The sequence below is a fragment of the Tachypleus tridentatus genome, chromosome 1, assembly GCF_004210375.1.
Source record: "Tachypleus tridentatus isolate NWPU-2018 chromosome 1, ASM421037v1, whole genome shotgun sequence".
In the NCBI taxonomy this organism is placed as follows: domain Eukaryota; kingdom Metazoa; phylum Arthropoda; class Merostomata; order Xiphosura; family Limulidae; genus Tachypleus; species Tachypleus tridentatus.
Genome location: NC_134825.1, coordinates 121,850,318 through 121,868,092, shown reverse-complemented (window position 1 = coordinate 121,868,092; position 17,775 = coordinate 121,850,318). Strand labels below are relative to the sequence as shown.

Sequence of the window (17,775 nt, the reverse complement as noted above, 5' to 3'; positions counted from 1 at the left end):
TCAACAGACTTAAACAATCAATTATAATCGATTCTACTCATAACGTTCTTTTACAATACAAGTAATGAAGCCTATTGTTTAAGTAATTATGTTGTCTAAAATGTAACTTGTTATCTATAGAAAAAATGCTTTCAAATTAATGATTTCAATAACAAGTTAAAATAAAAAAATAATAATGATTTTATTTATAAATACAATCCTTTGTCATTGTTTAGCGTAGTCGTAATTATTCAACGAGTAGACGTTTGTTAAATTTACTAACAATCAGTTTAATATTTTTGTTAAGGATTTTTAAATAGAATTATATATTTATGTCTGTAGCTGCTTAATCACGAATAATTAAAAAAATTATATCTTTTCATGTTATATCTTGGAAAGAGAATCAATGTGTTTTCCTATCCTTGTACGTAGGATTTTTCAGTTTCTTCAAATGAGTAAAAGGACATAAAAGAAGTCATACGTATTTTGATGAATAACATTGGAAGAAGTGGACCGTCTTTAATATGTACAGAGAATATTGTAACATTGGAAGAAGTGGACCGTCTTTAATCTGTACAGAGAATATTGTAACATTGAAAGAAGTGGACCGTCTTTGATTTGTACAGAGAATATTGTAACATTAGAAGAAGTGGACCGTCTTTGATTTGTACAGAGAATATTGTAACATTGGAAGAAGTGGACCGTCTTTAATCTGTACAGAGAATATTGTAACATTGGAGGAAGTGGACCGTCTTTAATTTGTACAGAGAATATTGTAACATTGAAAGAAGTGGACCGTCTTTAATCTGTACAGAGAATATTGTAACATTGGAAGAAGTGGACCGTCTTTAATCTGTACAGAGAATATTGTAACATTGGAAGAAGTGAACCGTCTTTAATTTGTACAGAGGATATTGTAACATTGGAAGAAGTGGACCGTCTTTAATCTGTACAGAGAATATTGTAATATTGAAAGAAGTGGACCGTCTTTAATCTGTACAGAGAATATTGTAACATTGAAAGAAGTGGACCGTCTTTAATCTGTACAGAGAATATTGTAACATTGAAAGAAGTGGACCGTCTTTAATCTGTACAGAGAATATTGTACCAAAGGGTATTACACAGAAATGTTAATTATGTAAGTTCTGTAATTGTAATCGATAGCTCAGATTTATTGATTATAGTTTCTATTTTCGTGGAGAAGAGATCGATTATATCCTCTGTAAAAGTATTTTTTTTATAGTTTCTTTAGAAAATTATATTTTTTCATGCATGCTTACCTTTGTTGTTGTTTTTGTTTTCATATTGGAGATGTAAGGTTAATTATTTTACAGAATCAAGGTTATGGGCTCATAACTCAAATAAGGTTGCGATGTATCGAAGTCAGATCCAGTGTTGTTATCTAAACACCACTTGTCAATAGTCTTTATTTCGAAAACGTCCTTAAATATTAAGACAAAAGAAAGACTTGCTTGATTCATATTGTAACACCATAAAGATAGAGATACAGCTTATTGTCAAAACGCAAGTATCCATTATGAAGGATAAAACATAAGATATTATTAACAATGTCTACTGACAAGATTATATTTATGTCTCCGTATTGTTCATGGAATTAGTTACAAATTTACACACAGCAATTTGGTTATAAGGTCGTTTATCAATAGTATTAGAATATGTTTCGTACTCAAACTAAATAACTGCTTAAAATTGGTCAGTTTTGTCCGGTTTTGTCTATAAGTCCGTTTTCCCTTCACTATTCTCGTGTGGATTTATCTTGTTTTATGCTGAAAGTGATCAAGACGTGTTTATATAAATCAAATGTATTCTAATTAAATTGTATTCACTTTGTTCCTTTTATACATGACAGAAGTAAATTGTTGTATTGTGTATATCGGACCTACATATCATTTGATAGTAATATGTCATCAAATTGAAATACTTTTAAGACTAAAGACCATCAGTTTTATTAAAATATGGTTTCTAAAGTAAGTCTGAAAAATTAAGACATTTATAACATCAAACATTTATAACATCCCTCTTACGGACGTATCAGAGATAAGTAAAATTGAAACCAAATTTATCACGGGAAAATAACAATAGCGACCAGTCAAATAATGAAAACAATGTTTATAATAATTCGTAAAGCTGTTTGAAGATCTTTACACTACATCTCTAATATTTGATCTTCCTACACCCGAAACATGAACTGCTTTGAGTGTCTAACTAATAACACTAATGGCTTCTGCTTTGAAAACAAATCCCCTTTAGAACACAGCAGATTTGCGCGCGCACTTTAGTAAACACACAAACTCGAACGAAATATCCTAACACAACTATTATTACACCTAAACTACGACAAACTTGCAGAAACACGAATATCTTTAAAAACCCTTTATGTATCTTCAGACAGCATTGGTTTACAAGAAACGAAACAGAACATGAGCTGTCAGTTCCTCTTTATATTTAATGTTACGCTTTTCTAAACGTTATAAGACGAATGCAAACAATGTACGTATAAAGATTATTTGGTCTTTGTCATTTGTTGTTACATTTGTTTTGTTCTTGTGTTAACCATTTTTGATAAATATGTCAGTCCAACTATTTAGTTCTGAAGTTTGCACATGCTACACAAATATTATGTGTCCATAGACATCCTTCATTTTAAATTATTAGACTGGTCAACAAAACATATCGCTCTCTTTAGGGTTAGTCCATTCTGGTCGAATAAAATATTTATCCGTCATTCTTACAGTACATTTACGGCCCCAAAAATGTAGAATGCACTTTTTGCAACGGGTCTCAAAAACCTTAATCCTCGTATTCACATAAGATCATTAACTGCTTGGTCAAGCCCGGCCTATGTCAATCAGAAACGTTTTGATAATTCATACTACACTAAAGTTTACCTTCGATTTTATTTACGCTTAGAAATCAGTACTAATTGTTAGTGTTGTCGAGAAAACCCACTTGTAGAGAAATATATATGCAAAAACGGCTCGTTTGGGTAAAATATTTTCTCAACCCAAACGAGCCTTTTTTACATATATAATTGTTACTGTACTCTTCAGGAAATAGCAAATGTAAAACCGTGTTAGACTTGTGCAGTTATATAATAACAAATATCTACAAAGGAGATTTTTTATTATTGTGGACGAGAAATATTTTGTAAAGGATAAAAGTAAGAACGAGCTGGAGTATTTATTTGTTTGTCTGTTTTAAAGCTACGCAATTGTTTTTCTGTGCTCTACCCCACCACTAGATGGCAGAGCTGGCGTAAATAAAGTTAAATCAAAAAAAGATGTGGATGAAAGTTTGTTACTACATGATGCAGCCACATCCGCAGGAAGGAGCGAATTACTGTTGGCACCATTTCATTACCTATGACAATCGATGGTTTGTCTAATTCTACTCAATAGGAGAAGTTTGTGAAATTCATCAGAAAGTCTAAACTTGATGCCACAATAGTACCGAAAAACACCAAAAGACTGCGCACGATGAGATTTACATCCAGTCATGGCATTTTGATATTTTCAAATATCTATGTTTATTGTGCAACTTCTCAACATTCAGTAAATTTTAATCCATCATTAAACATTAGCACTATCTTTGCCCCCAAACCCCCCCAGTGGTACAGTGATATGTTTGTGGATTTACAACGCTAGAAATCGGCTTTGGATACCCGTGGTGGGCAGAGCACAGATAGCCCATTGTGTAGCGTTTTCCCTTAATTGCAAACAAATATCGCCTCCAGTGGCACAGCAGAATTCTGCGGGCTTACAACACTAGAATTCAAGTTTTGATACCCGTGGTGGGCAGAGCATAGATAGTCCATTTTCTAGTTTTGGGGTTAATTAGAACCAAACAAACACTCTCTTCAGTATTCTCCTCAGGAATGTAGAACTTTTTATAACTTACTACGGAATTAAAAAATTCATAAAAAAAAGATCCATCCGTAGAAATATGTACAGTTTACAGGATGACGTCTAGAAGGACCGGGAGTCAACATGGTTTATGAAAGTTGTTGTTAATTCTGGTCTGACAGTCGAGATAGTACCTCCATTTAAACGAGAAAGACCATTCTAGAGAAACAGGACAAGTCCAGCGAGTAACATAACCTCCATCCCACGACAATTAAACACTCCCTCACTGGAATCACATCCTAAATACAAGATATATCCTCCGCATTTAACCACCATACTCAATAGGAAATATAATAATGTCTGACAAAAAAAAACAAACAGAACCCGAGCACAGACGCTTCTACTATAAAACCGTCTACCTCTGTCCACCAAACACAAACCAAGACAAATTCCCAAATGTATCTATACCCGAGCTAATACGTTCATAATTTGGAGACTGAGTCCAATGACCAAGGCTCACTCTGACAACCTTTCGTAAGTAAAAACCTATGCGTCAAAAAAGACGACTCGACAGGACATTCTGCTCCCTTCACGTACATCTCCTATCAGTCGACTCCAACGACATGTTACTGGCCCACACTCTTTTTTATACAGTGACTCATACATACCAGCTACTACAAATAAAGTTTTTTGTTTATCCCAACATTGGTCAGGTCCGTGGTTTAGGTGGACTATTCAACACCTAATCTGTAAAATTAAGTCCATCTCAGGGTGCCTCTGTTTTACCCATTTCACTCTCTCGAGTATTAGATTTTTTTTGTTCCCTTTTCATTTTGATGGATCTTTATTATAGGGTGCAGTATAAATAGAGCGAAGAAGAGCATAAACGTTTACAAGAAACTTCAAGATTGTGCTGTGGTCTTTCTTTGTGGTCACTGCATCAGTTGTGTGAGGGACAGAAGTTCAGCTGTGTTTTGTCCTTTTGCCTTCTGACTATATATCACGTGTAAGTTGAAAAGAAATGTCTATTTCTAAGTAGCCTTGGTTATATTAACCTATAAAAACCTACCACGAAGAAAAGAAGTAAATACCGCTGTGACAAAATCTGACCCTATCGGATTTTAAAACATAGTTCTTTGAAATAGTTGTAGGACAAATTGCTTGAGGGTTCATCATTTTTATGGCTACAGAGTCCTTAATAATATACAAAACACACACAAAAAAACATACCATCAATACAGCAATTACTCTCGAAATGATTGTTGTGGTTCTCTATGTATTTTACATAGAAAAATAACTTGTTTCACTTAATTTCTTTGGTCGGTTCTTTAAACTGAAGAATGTTACAGAAAAAACATAAGATTACTCAGCATGATGCAAAATGCGAAACAGTAAACAGTATAGAAACAAGTCGGTAATTGGAGGGATATTTTTATCTATTTTTTCTTGAAACAACAGACTTGACTCAAACGTGCACAGAGAGAGTACATAAAAGTTTTAAATAAGGTGACCTATCCAGGTATTTTCTCAGACCTGAAATACACTGAATTAATGTTGTTTTGAAACAAAAACGGCTGTCCTTTTACTAGACATTCACAAAACTGTTATAAATCAAATAAATTATTAAAAACATTCCTAATCGACCTGGACAGAAACTTTAGTTTCAACGACATGAACTATTGCAAGATAAAATAACTGTTTAAACCATTTTTTTCTGATTTAAATAAGAAAGTTTATCAGGAACATAAACTATGTGAAACAACCACGAAGACAAACAAAGCCCTAATTTATCAACATTTGTTTTGTGATTGAGATTGTAAAGACAAACAGCCAATTAAACCTCGTTATTTTCCGTACAAACACCTGAACAAAGAAACACATCTGCTTCTGGTCAACCAGCTAGACGTCAACATGTAACAACTTAACGACTGAGCTAATTAAGTTATAAAGTGTAATAGTAACTCATATCCGTTTATATTTTCGTCTTACTATAATGCGTTTGAAACAAACCAGTTGCCTTTAATTTTGTCGTACATGGTTCTAAAACAGCTACTTCATTTTACAGTGAACGATTATACTCTAGTGCGAAAACACTACGAATCTGGAAAGTGATTTGTTGATTTTATCGCATACTTTTTTTTGTCAAACGGACATGTTTATAAAGCATTGGTTCAGTTTGGTTTGTTTTGAATTTAGCACAAAGCTACTCGAGGGCCATCTGCGCTAGTTTATCAGAGGAAAGGCAGCTAGTCATCACCACCCACCACCAACTCTTGGGCTACTCTTTTACCAACAAATAGTGGAATTGACCGTCACATTATAACGTCCTTACGGCTGAAAGGGCGAGCATATTTGTTGTAACGGGGTTCAAACCCTGCGACCCTCAGATTACGTGTCGAGCGCCTTAACCACCTGGCTATGTTGGTCCCTTTTCAAACGGACATGTTAATGAAGAAAGTAATGCTTCTTATGAGCAATTCGTTTATGTGATTGATTAGGCTAAAAAAAGCAAAACAAGGTTCTATAATCAAGATTAGGAAACGACATAGAAATTAATCTTAGCTTGAACATCCCAGAAACTTTAAACATAAATAGATATAGCCATAATCCTTATCTGATTGTACTAGTTATAAAATATTTTGAGAAAGACATAATATTCAGATTTTTGTTTAGCTACACAATGACATCTGCCCGTAAGTGTTTCTAAGTTTGAACTGACACCACCAAAACAAAGTAGATAGTTAACAGCTCTTACGATAGACTAGACTGCTGAATAATGCGATAACATATTCAGTTTTATAGCGTTCTCACGGTTCTAAGACGTGATGTGTGTTTTAACAAATCAGATTCATAGACTAGGCACTCTAAGCGAGCTCGGTCTAACTCTAATAACTATTGTTATTTGCAAACCTTTGTTAATTCTAGTTACAAATTAACTGCTCAAGTCTTTTACAAGTGGTTTAGTTTTCTCAGACATTCTACTTGAAACCTCATAAATACTTGTAAAAATAGCGTTATGATAAGTTTGGTTATTTTGGACTCTCTGTGATTTCGGTTCAGTTTATGCCACAAAGGAACGTTTTAATCAGAAATTGTGATAAATTAAAAGTTAATTTGGTAGAAAGTGTTGTTTTTTCTACATATTCATGGTAGTTGTGTTTGTTTTAAGGATGTATAAGTGTTGTCTAAATTCAGTACAATAAGGAAGGCCAAGTGGACAACCATTCGGGCTTATTCTTTACCAGTTCTTGTAAAAAGCTACAAGGTTTTTATATGTAAAAATAGTTGGATTGTGACTAATTGTTTATCTCTTGTCCGCTTTGTAGATGCAAACGTTGGTTACGTTTTTACTAGTTTAACAATGCGAGAATAATTTCGGCTTCGTTAAGGAACAAGGAGCATTTCCAAACCATTGTACTGGACATTCGACGTTTCATTGTTGTTGAGCAAAGAAATATCTTGAGGCTGACGTCGAGCAAATGAACACTTGTAGAAACAGGTTTTAATTAATGGTTCAAGTTGGTTTGTTTATTGTAATTATTTACGTTATTCAGTTTATTTATTTGTTTTCGTGTTGTAATTCCGAAAACATATTACTGTCCCATAACTAGTCACTGATGTAATAGCATAAGATAAACTAATGAGAGTAAAGTGAGTTCTAAAAGATTGAGACACATTCTGATGTAACTAGGACTAACCATACTTCTAATCGAACACAATGATATCACTAGGTTTAATCATACCTCTTATTATCTTATTAGCAAAATGTTTTTTTAAAATTTCTTCAAACAGAGACATAATAGATATCCATATGATATTTATCATAATTAAAAATTGTCTCGACGGGACCGACATATATTTAGTAGTTAGTGGATCAAGTGTCCAAAGTCGAGAAATGACGTCACTGAACACGTTTTTCACTTTCAGTTATCGGCACGTTATAAAATGACAGCCATTCTTATTATTCAGTTCATATTTTGGTTTTCTAAAAGTGTTAGTTGTTACTCAACGTAGATCGTTTTGAAATGAAAACCTCATTTGATTAGATTATGTAATTTCTGTGTGAAAAAAAAACAAACGTGTTATGACATGAGAACTCTTATACATTTCAATTACTATAACATCTCGGATAAAATCTATACTTACCAACTAATGTCGATAAATAGCTGAGTTATGTTACTGTCTCGTTAAATACACAATAGTGAGTGTTAACATAATTACTTACAAAAAAACACACACCCACATCATTCTTTTACATCGATTCCCCGTTATTGAGCGCCTCTATCGTCATTTTACTGAATTATGATATTCTTCCTTAAAGATTTAGCAATCCCACATCATTTGTCTATAATGAGAAATAATAATCACTTACAACGTTATTTTGACGAATCGTATAGAAGATTTTGTTTGTATTTTCTATAGTTTTAAAATAGCAATAAAAATTATTTTAAAATTAATAACAATATTTCATAATTGACATTTATACAGTCGCAGTGAATTTAAAAAATAATGGAGAATTAATTTGAGTTTGTTGTGAAATAGTGTGTCTATTTTTAATATAAAAATATTGTTCTGCTATTTTGAGCATAATCAACGTAAGACATTTACCGTAATAGATACAAAAACACACAAACTACTCTGTTTAATTATTTATATGTAGCATGAAAAGTACATTTCATAAGCTACAATATAATTTTGAATTGTCTTCTCTTGGGTTTGGTTCAGTTTTAATCTTGCTTTGATTTGATAGTCGATTATTCTACGCCACCAGATGAAACGAATACGAAACGTACATATATCTTTCGGGTATTCGATAGATTGGTTTGTTTTGGATTTCGCGCAAAGCTACACGAAGGCTATCTGCGCTAGCCGTCCCTAATTTAGCAGTGTAAGACTAGATGGAAGGCAGTTAGTCATCACCACCCATACCGCCAACTCTTGGGCTACCCTTTTACCAACGAAAAGTCATAACATTATAACGTCCCACAGCTGAAAGGGCGAGCATGTTTGGTATGACGTGGATTCAAATCCGCGATCTACGAATTACGACTCGAGTGCCTTAACCACCTGGCCATGCTGGGCCTATTCGACAGATAGTATTAATGTTAGTTGACCCCTGTTGTTTTTGTTATTCTCAGTACTTAAGGATAAAAAAAAAATAGAAATGTTAAATCAATATTACATTCTTCACAAAACTCCGGTGCTTTAATTGAAGATTTAGACTGTTAATACCATACTTTCTTTCATTGTTCTGTATCAAATCACACGAGTTTGACAAAACCTTGAAGAAAAATACGATTTCTGATTTTGTTTTGTTTGTTTTTTGGAATTTCGCACAAAGCTACTCGAGGGCTATCTGTGGTAGCCGTCCCTAATTTAGCAGTGTAAGACTAGAGTAAAGGCAGCTAGTCATCACCACCCACCGCCAACTCTTGGGCTACTCTTTTACTAACGAATAGTGGGATTGACCGTCACATTATACGCCCCCACGGCTGGGAGGGCGAGCATGTTTAGCGCGACGCGGGCGCGAACCCGAAACCTTCGGATTACGAGTCGCACACCTTACGCGCTTGGCCATGCCAGGCCTACGATTTCTGAACTTAAATGGAATGCTTATATTAAACTTAGCCCATATCCTGAAGCAAAATATAAAAACAATGATTCACGGTAATTTAGATGCAGGAAAGTTTCATATTTTAGAAAATTAGTATAGGTAACTCTCCTGAAGTTATATTAGTATAGGTAACTCTTCTGAAGTTATATTAGCATAGGTAACTCTCCTGAAGTTATATTTCTGAACCAAGAAAACGGATATTTACAAAAAAAAATTTTGAGGTAAAACTATTAACCATTTTATTTGTATAGATCATAGATCCAAATTAAATAAATATTATGTAAATAATATATCGCTATTAATATTACAACCATACTGCTGCTTATATGAAAAGCAAATACCCCACTGAACAAGAATTTAGTATCCAGATATACAAACAATAAAATAAGGGATTCGATCCCCTCAGTGGACACAGCAGATAGCCCACTAGGGTTTTGCTATAAAATACACACACACATGACAAAAGAAAGATTTTAAACTAATATACAAGTTTGCCATATGTACGTACATAATTTGAAGGTAAACATACTTATTATTATTAATGGTGTAATTGTTCAGATTATTTATTTATCGTCTTTATCAAATGTATTTTCATTATTTTCACAACGTTTCCACCAATGTATTCTCAAGCCATCTTCAGGTCTTACATCAGATATTCTTGTATGCGATACAGCCAGAAAGATTTTCGTAGAATTACCAGGATTCGAATCCCACTCTTGATAACTAAATGGTTCGAGCGCCCGTATTCGAGATCACAGGTTCAGAGGTTCGAATTTTGGTAGTTCTATTAAAAAAAAAAGCTTTCTGGTTGTGTACCACACAAAAATATTCAATATAACACCTCAATCGGACAATTCATTGGTCGAAACGTTATGAAAATAATAATACGCATGATAATTACTTTATTGATGACACCAGTACCTTTACTATTAGAGCATAGAGCAACGTTTCTACCTTCCTAGGTCATATTCAAGTTAATAATAAAAGAGTATGTTACCGACTGTCAGTAACACATTAAAATTGTTAATACCTATACCAGCCGTTCTGAGACAAATTTTTATTTCAAGTTGGTTTCTTCTCATCATTAATACCAGCACCTTGTCTCAATACTTCGTTAAATTACACGAATTATTATGTCGCCTCATTTTCTATTGAGATATTATTGGACCATTAATTATGTTCACGGCTCAGTGATTAACATGTCTGCTTTTGAATCTGAGGTTTCTTGATTTGGGCCTGCTGCAAAAAAAAAAAAAAAAGTCAACACATTGTGACTATGGGTGCGTTATGAGAGTGACAGTCGATTGGGACTGAATAAGAGTAGGGCTCTCACATATAAGTTACGGAAGATCAACGTGAGTAGTCCTCAAGTAACTATAACAAAACAATGTGTATATACCATCATTTTATTCACTGAAAACGATTTAACTTTACATTTGACACAACCAGAATAACAACACTAAAACAATGGACAAAACGCTTTTTAAACTATGTTTATCGAAATGTAATGGTAGAAAGGAATACGTGGGAAACATCCAGTACCTGATATTTGCAGACTTACATTATAACAATAATAAAATAATGTACAAAAGTGGACTTTTTTCAATCAGTTTATTTCATGTTTCCTTGTACTGTTTTACTACATTTCTCCAGGCACATATTAAACAAGATCTATATCGTAGTAACTTATAGAAACGTGTCCAATTTTCTGTGTGCTTCTCTAAGCCACATATTAAACAAGATCTATATCGTAGTAACTTATAGAAACGTGTCCAATTTTCTGTGTGCTTCTCTAAGCCACATAAACAACCAAACAGTTTTAAATTTCGTTTGGTTTCGTTTTTTTTTAATTTCGCGCAAAACTACACGAGACTATCTGCGCTAGACGTCCCTAATTTAGCAGTGTAAGACTAGAGGGAAGGCTGCTAGTCGTCACCACCCACTGCCAACTCTTGAACTACTCTTTTGCTAACGAATAGCAGGATTGACCGTCACATTATAATGCCACCACGGCTGAAAGGGCGAGCATGTATGGTGTGACACGGTTTCAAACTCGCGACCTCGAATTACGAGTCGAGTGCCTTAACCACCTGTCCATGCCGGACCACGTGGAAGATTTAGAGCTTTTTGTACGCGAAATAAAACGTCTTTCTTATTATTAAGTAGGCTGGACTTTGTATTATACGTTAACGAATCCGCGTAATAGTAAAACGATTACAAAAATATTTTAGTATTTTGCCAATATTATAATCTAAAGGGAAAAATATAGAAATATAACAATATGTTATTTTGACAATTAAACAAGCCGAAACAAAAACAAATTAAACAAAAAACACTGCATGAACTGAAAAGATTCCAGGGTACATGTGAGATTAAAAATGTATCGTAGGTTTTCGAGGTGACTAAAAAAGTAGGATCCACATAGCGTTAGGGATACACATTCTATCAGTCTTAACCTCAATTCGCAGGTCTTACATAAATAAATAAAATTAAGGAACAATAATAGATATTAAATCTAAAATAATAAATATAGAAACAGAAATTAGGAGAGTGAGATGTGGGTGTTCAAGTCTACAATGTCCCACATCTGTATTACTCTTCACTGCCCACAGACAGCTGTAAGAAGGTGACTGTTCTTTCAAATAAAGATTTAATTGAAATAAAAGTAACAATTAAAATAAAGGAATAAGGTGCTACCATTTAGGGTTAAGTAAGATAAAAACTTACTTCTTGATGTTAACATTCCAGCTCCCAGTATGGTATAAAAGCCTAAGATTGACAGCACAACAAATGACCTATACCAACATGATGTGTCCCATCCAGCTGTCCAAACTAGTAATTATACACACATATATATATATATTACCACTTAAAAACTTCTGAAAGATAACTTCTTAAACGTAAGTTCAGTAAACACACAGGCGATATAGAAACTTATGACACGTTATGTGTACATCACATTACCAGAAACTTTAAGACAGCAACCTTCTGAGGACGAGTGTCTCATTTCGCTACTGAAACCCTATTTAAATAACAATTAAGTGAAACTTGAGTTAATTAGTAGCTTGCATCTTAATATTACAATTTGTTAGAAAATGTTCATATTCATCTAACAAATAAACCAATAGTTTAATGTAAATTTAACTCTAGGAAACTTATCATTCATTATTTTTAAGCCACGTTCCGACGGTGAGTAGAGAATTTGGTCGGAGGTTACGTCTGGCTCGTTCAGATACCCTACGCTATTTCTCCCAAACCACAAATTAATATTAGGCTACAATGTATCACTTAAGATATAAAATCATACTGTAAAGTCTTTCTTTAAAATCCTTAATACTACAGAAAATGCAGACAATCGAACAGACTTGTTTTACTTTTTCATTTCTATTTTTTAAACATTTACCAGTGAATTTTCTAAAACAGACTAAGAAAACTGTGTTACGATGTAGACAACACAGTCAAATTCGAAGCATTCTCCAATAAAATTCATCCACATCGAGTAATAATTAGTGAGATTCGTTACTTCACCTTACACTTTCTGTTCCATGTCACCTTAAGTTTGATGCCTAAAGCTCCACGGAGTCTATACCTTCCAGTCTTTGATAATAATGAAACCAAGCTGAATAGTTCACAGTTAACTGTGGATGTGCATAATAATAATCCAATACTTTCTTTGATATTCTGATTTTAAATTTGATGAGTGGTTTTGTTTCATTTCTCTTCATAACTCTATTTAATATTTCCACACATTGTAGAGTGACCATCTTTGGATAGACGTACTAACATTAGACAGGTTAGCTCTTACAATGGTATTCAGCATATTATCCATAGTACATTTAGATTTGATATGCTGTAAACGCTCATATCACCACTTCAACATATAATTTTTGAAATATATATGTAAAAACGGCTAGTTTGGGTTGATATTTTTTTTGTTTATGTAGAGGAATAAAAAAACAACAGTTTTTATTGGTTAAGGTATCTTGGTGTATCGTAGTTTCTTTGTGTAACTTGAGACATTTTTGTATTCGATTCAACTCTCTGTCATCTGAGGAAAGTTTTAATGTGGGTTTGGGTTATCTGATTATAAACTTCCTGTGGATTAACTTTAGCATCTTACATTATCAGACAAAATGCTGAGTTAAACTTGTCTCCAAATAACATAAGATTCATTAAAGAGTCACAAGGTATAACTTGCAAATCCTAGCAAGTGAAAACAGCCACATTTACTCAACGAGAGTAAAAACTAAAAAAGAAAATTACAGCAGCGGATGGAAAGTCGTTGTATTGAACAAGTGTACAAAAATAACATTACGAGCTTTCACACACTGTTAATTTACAAGAACAGTGCAGTTCCTTTTTATGAAAACCAAATATTTAGTAAAAAAACAGAAAAAACGAGAAATTTTGAAAGCTACACGAGGACTATCTGCGCTAGCCGTCCCTAATTTAACCGTGTAAGACAAGAGGGAAGGCAGCTAGTCATCATTACCCACTGCCAACTCTTGAACTACTCTTTTGCTAACGAATAGCAGGGTTGACTGTCACATTATAATGCCACCACGGCTGAAAGGGTGAGCATGTTTTATGTGACGAAGATTTGAACTCGCAACCCTCAAATTGCGAGTCAAGTGCTTTAACCACGTGGTTATGCCGGGTGCACGGTTGGTTGAGTATCCCCATATTTTTAACGCAAATCATTTGTGTTTCCATTAAATATTTTTGCAATACCTCTTTCCGTTTTACTACTCTTCCACAATTATTACACTCATCTTGAAAACAAGGTTTGTCTTTTGTCAAAGCTTTTACTTAGTTTCTTGCATTTCCTTCTACAAATATAACAAATTTACTAATATATATATTGATTTTAATATCTATCTTTGTGTCAGTTTAATATATATCTAGAGATGCATGCAACTTATATTGGTAAATGTGTATTGAGTATCGTCTGTTCTCTAAATTTGTAGAAGATTCTCAAGTTTAAGAATCAACTATATTTTTACAAAAGCACAAGCGTATCTTCTAACATTGTTGCCAATTGAACTTTCAAAAACCTCACCCTAAAAGTTTGTAAACATACAGCATGTTGCTCTTGCTTTGCTACAGTAAGCATACTTTAAACCTCGGAAGCTGTAACTGTGATTAACACTTATTAATTGGGAAACTGCAGATATTTGACCTGGAATGTTTATAGATTTAGAATATTATAAACCGTTGAACTTCAGAGAATTAACTTCGGACGCTAGTGATTCTAGAAGATTATTAGATATATCCGTAGGAGAAAAACTTGCACGTTTTCAGTGAAGCAGCTAGCTAGCTCGCCCTAAAATAATCTGTACCGATATAAGCTTAGAATTGATTCGTTCGTGATGAACTGTTGATAAAGTATTCAGACCTAGACCAAATAGAAGAATCACTATTGTTTGTAATTTTGTAAACCTTTTTGTTTACACATCATTATTTGTAATAACCCGTTATTATAAATTATATCGTAGTTTATGTATGAAAGTATACGAGTGTTAAGAAAGAAAATTGTTTGCATTCATTTTGTTGGCAAATATAATAAATTTGATATATATCGACATTAACTTAACTTATATGATGTATTCAAAATTATCATTTTAAGCTATTTGAAATAGTAATACGATGGCTTGTGCAAGTTAAATTATAATACGTAATATATGTCCATTACAATAAATACTGGAGTTGAGAATATTTACTCATTCAAATTTTTTAGTAATTCGTCAGTCGTGTCCAAATAAAATCATCAAGTAGTTTAACAATAGTGCATTTTTGTTTTCACCTGGTACACTAAGCTAACGGTCTTTTCACGTTCAAGCGTGTTAAGGTGTGCGACTCGTAATCTGAGGGTCGCAGGTTCGTATCTCCGTCGCGCCAAACATGCTCGCCCTTTCAGCCGTAGGGGCGTTATAATGTGACGGTAAATCCCACTATTCGTTGGTAAAAGAATAGCCCAAGAGTTGGCGGTGGGTGGTGATGACTTTCAGCTGCCTTCCCTCTAGTCTTACACTGCTAAATTAGGAACGGCTAGCACAGATAGCCCTCGAGTAGCTTTGTGCGAAATTAAAAAAACAAACAAACTTTTCACGTTTTTCCGGTGAACTAGCTTATTGTCATTTACCGGTTTCGATTATGGCGCCTCTTCTATCGCCAGAACGCCAGCAGTAAGTGCAGAAGGTGTGGGTTTCTTTCAGTATATGAATATCTCTTGGTAAAAGCACTGTAAAAGAAATGTAAGAAAATTCAAAAACCAGACACAAACCTGAGGTCTGTACTAATGTAAAAACTACACTGACAAACACCATACCAACATTATTTATAAAATACAATGTGATAACTGACACAACTTCTACATTGGAGAAACAAGTAGAAAAATGGAAACCAGATTCAAAGAACACAAAAAGTCACCTTCACACATTTTCGAACACTGTAAATCAAATAAACATAACCATAAAAAACACTCAAATACTAAATAAGGAAACAAACATAAACAAACGCAAAATTAAAGAAGCCTTACTTATACAACAACTCAAGCCCAAAATAAACCAATACAAAGGAACACCTTTATACCTATATTAATAAATATAATCCAATATTTAAGCACGCCCTCTACATTCCTACACTCAATTATACAACCTCCTTCAAACATGTGGTTAGCTTCCGGTCAGTTACCTCTTTCTTTCTTTGTGAACCTGACGATGACCGAAGAAGGTCGAAACGTTGTTCGCCCCTCTACGTATAAAAAAAATCTCAACCCAAACGAGCCGTTTTTACATATATATTTTTCTTTACAAGTGGGTTTTCTCTTCATCACTGAATAATATTAATAAAATGCAGTTTCTTTGTTTTCAGTTTTGCGCTAATTTAAGTAATAAAGTGGCTCAGAGGTATGTCTGCGGACTTATAACGCTGAAAACCGGTTTCGATACCCGTGGTGAGCAGAGCACAGAAATATTCCATTGTGTAGCTTTGTGCTTAATTCTAAACAACAACAAAGTATTATCCTAAGTTGTCTTTCAATTTAATTTTAAGTGATCGTAGAAGTTGTAAATTAAAATAATTTAAAGAAGTTTTAAACCTAATTTTAAAAAAATCGAAACACTTTAACAGTCTCCCGCTGATACAACAGTAAGTCTACGGACTTACAACACTAAAAGCAGCAGTTCGATTCCCTTCGTTGGACTCAGCAGATAGCCCGATGTGGCTTTGCTATAAGGAAGCACACACACACACACATTTTACTGCAGTAGAAAGTGTATTTTATGCCGTCATTCTGTTGTCATCAACAGATTTATTTATATTTTACATTTAGTGTAAACAGTATGTAGGTTAAGGAAGAAATAATAGATGTTATCTCAGACTGTTATATATAAATAACCAATTTAAATAAAATATATGTGTTTTTATTTTTATCGGTAATTATCGAACTATATTCCATGATTCTTATACAATGGAAAAACGTTTCTAAAACATTGCACAGTACCTGACCAAACCAATTTCATAAGTATTAATTCATACCAAGTATATTTCAACTATGTAATTGTCACAGGTAATCAATGCTTCCACACACACTCGTGCAAAGAGTGAGTCTTCTTGGTATCCGCCATTTAGCACAGAAACGCGGTGTATAAAAAAGTTGAATGTGCGGTTACTACACAGAGAACCTCGATTTAAGCTCTGGCTATTTATATTTATTTAATTTTTTCTTCCTTATTTTCCTCTGTCATCTCGGTTTAAACGTTTCTGGGACTAACTGATTTCCAAAATAATTCCAAGATAATCAACGTAATTGCGCTTACCATTGAAATAGACACAAGTCCCAGGAAATATGCTGTGGCGTGTGAATGTGGTTGGGTTAATACAAGAGGTTTCATAAAATATCTAACAGTTCATCATAGTTTCTCACGCACGCGGGTATAGAAGTCTTTCGCTACAGCTCGAAAGATCGTGTGACATCGTTTATTTTTGTTGTTCTTTAAATAATATACCGAGTTACGTATTTGTACAGCCTAACTTTAATTTTCTAATTTTTCACCAGACTATCTGAAGCTGTGATTTAAGTTTGTTTGTTTGTTTGGTTTTGAATTTCGCACAAAGCTATACGAGGGTTATCTGCGCTAGCCGTCCCCAATTTATCAGTGTAAGACTAGAGGGAAGGCAGCTAGTCATCGCAACCAACCGCTAACTCTTGGGCTACACTTTTACCAAAGAATAGTGGGATTGACCGTACCATTATAAAGTCCCCAAGGCTGAAAGGGCGAGCATGTTTGGTGTAACGGGGATTCGAAACCGCGACCC

General features: G+C 33.9%; 1 protein-coding gene across 5 annotated transcripts in view; it reads right to left on the bottom strand.

The window, feature by feature from the left end:
- The window catches only part of LOC143222567 (irregular chiasm C-roughest protein-like), a 191,857-nt gene that overhangs the window by 90,401 nt on the left and 83,681 nt on the right, over positions 1-17,775 (bottom strand). For 2 of the 5 annotated variants that reach the window (XM_076449254.1, XM_076449231.1), the window contains exons 2-3: positions 15,599-15,697; positions 12,184-12,288 (exon numbers count right to left, since the gene is read on the bottom strand). The exons of 1 other annotated variant lie outside the window; for it this stretch is intronic. The gene's annotated coding sequence lies outside the window, so the exon portion shown is untranslated. The remainder of the gene's footprint in view (positions 1-12,183; positions 12,289-15,598; positions 15,698-17,775) is intronic. 2 more of the 5 variants (XM_076449247.1, XM_076449235.1) reach the window with 1 other exon arrangement.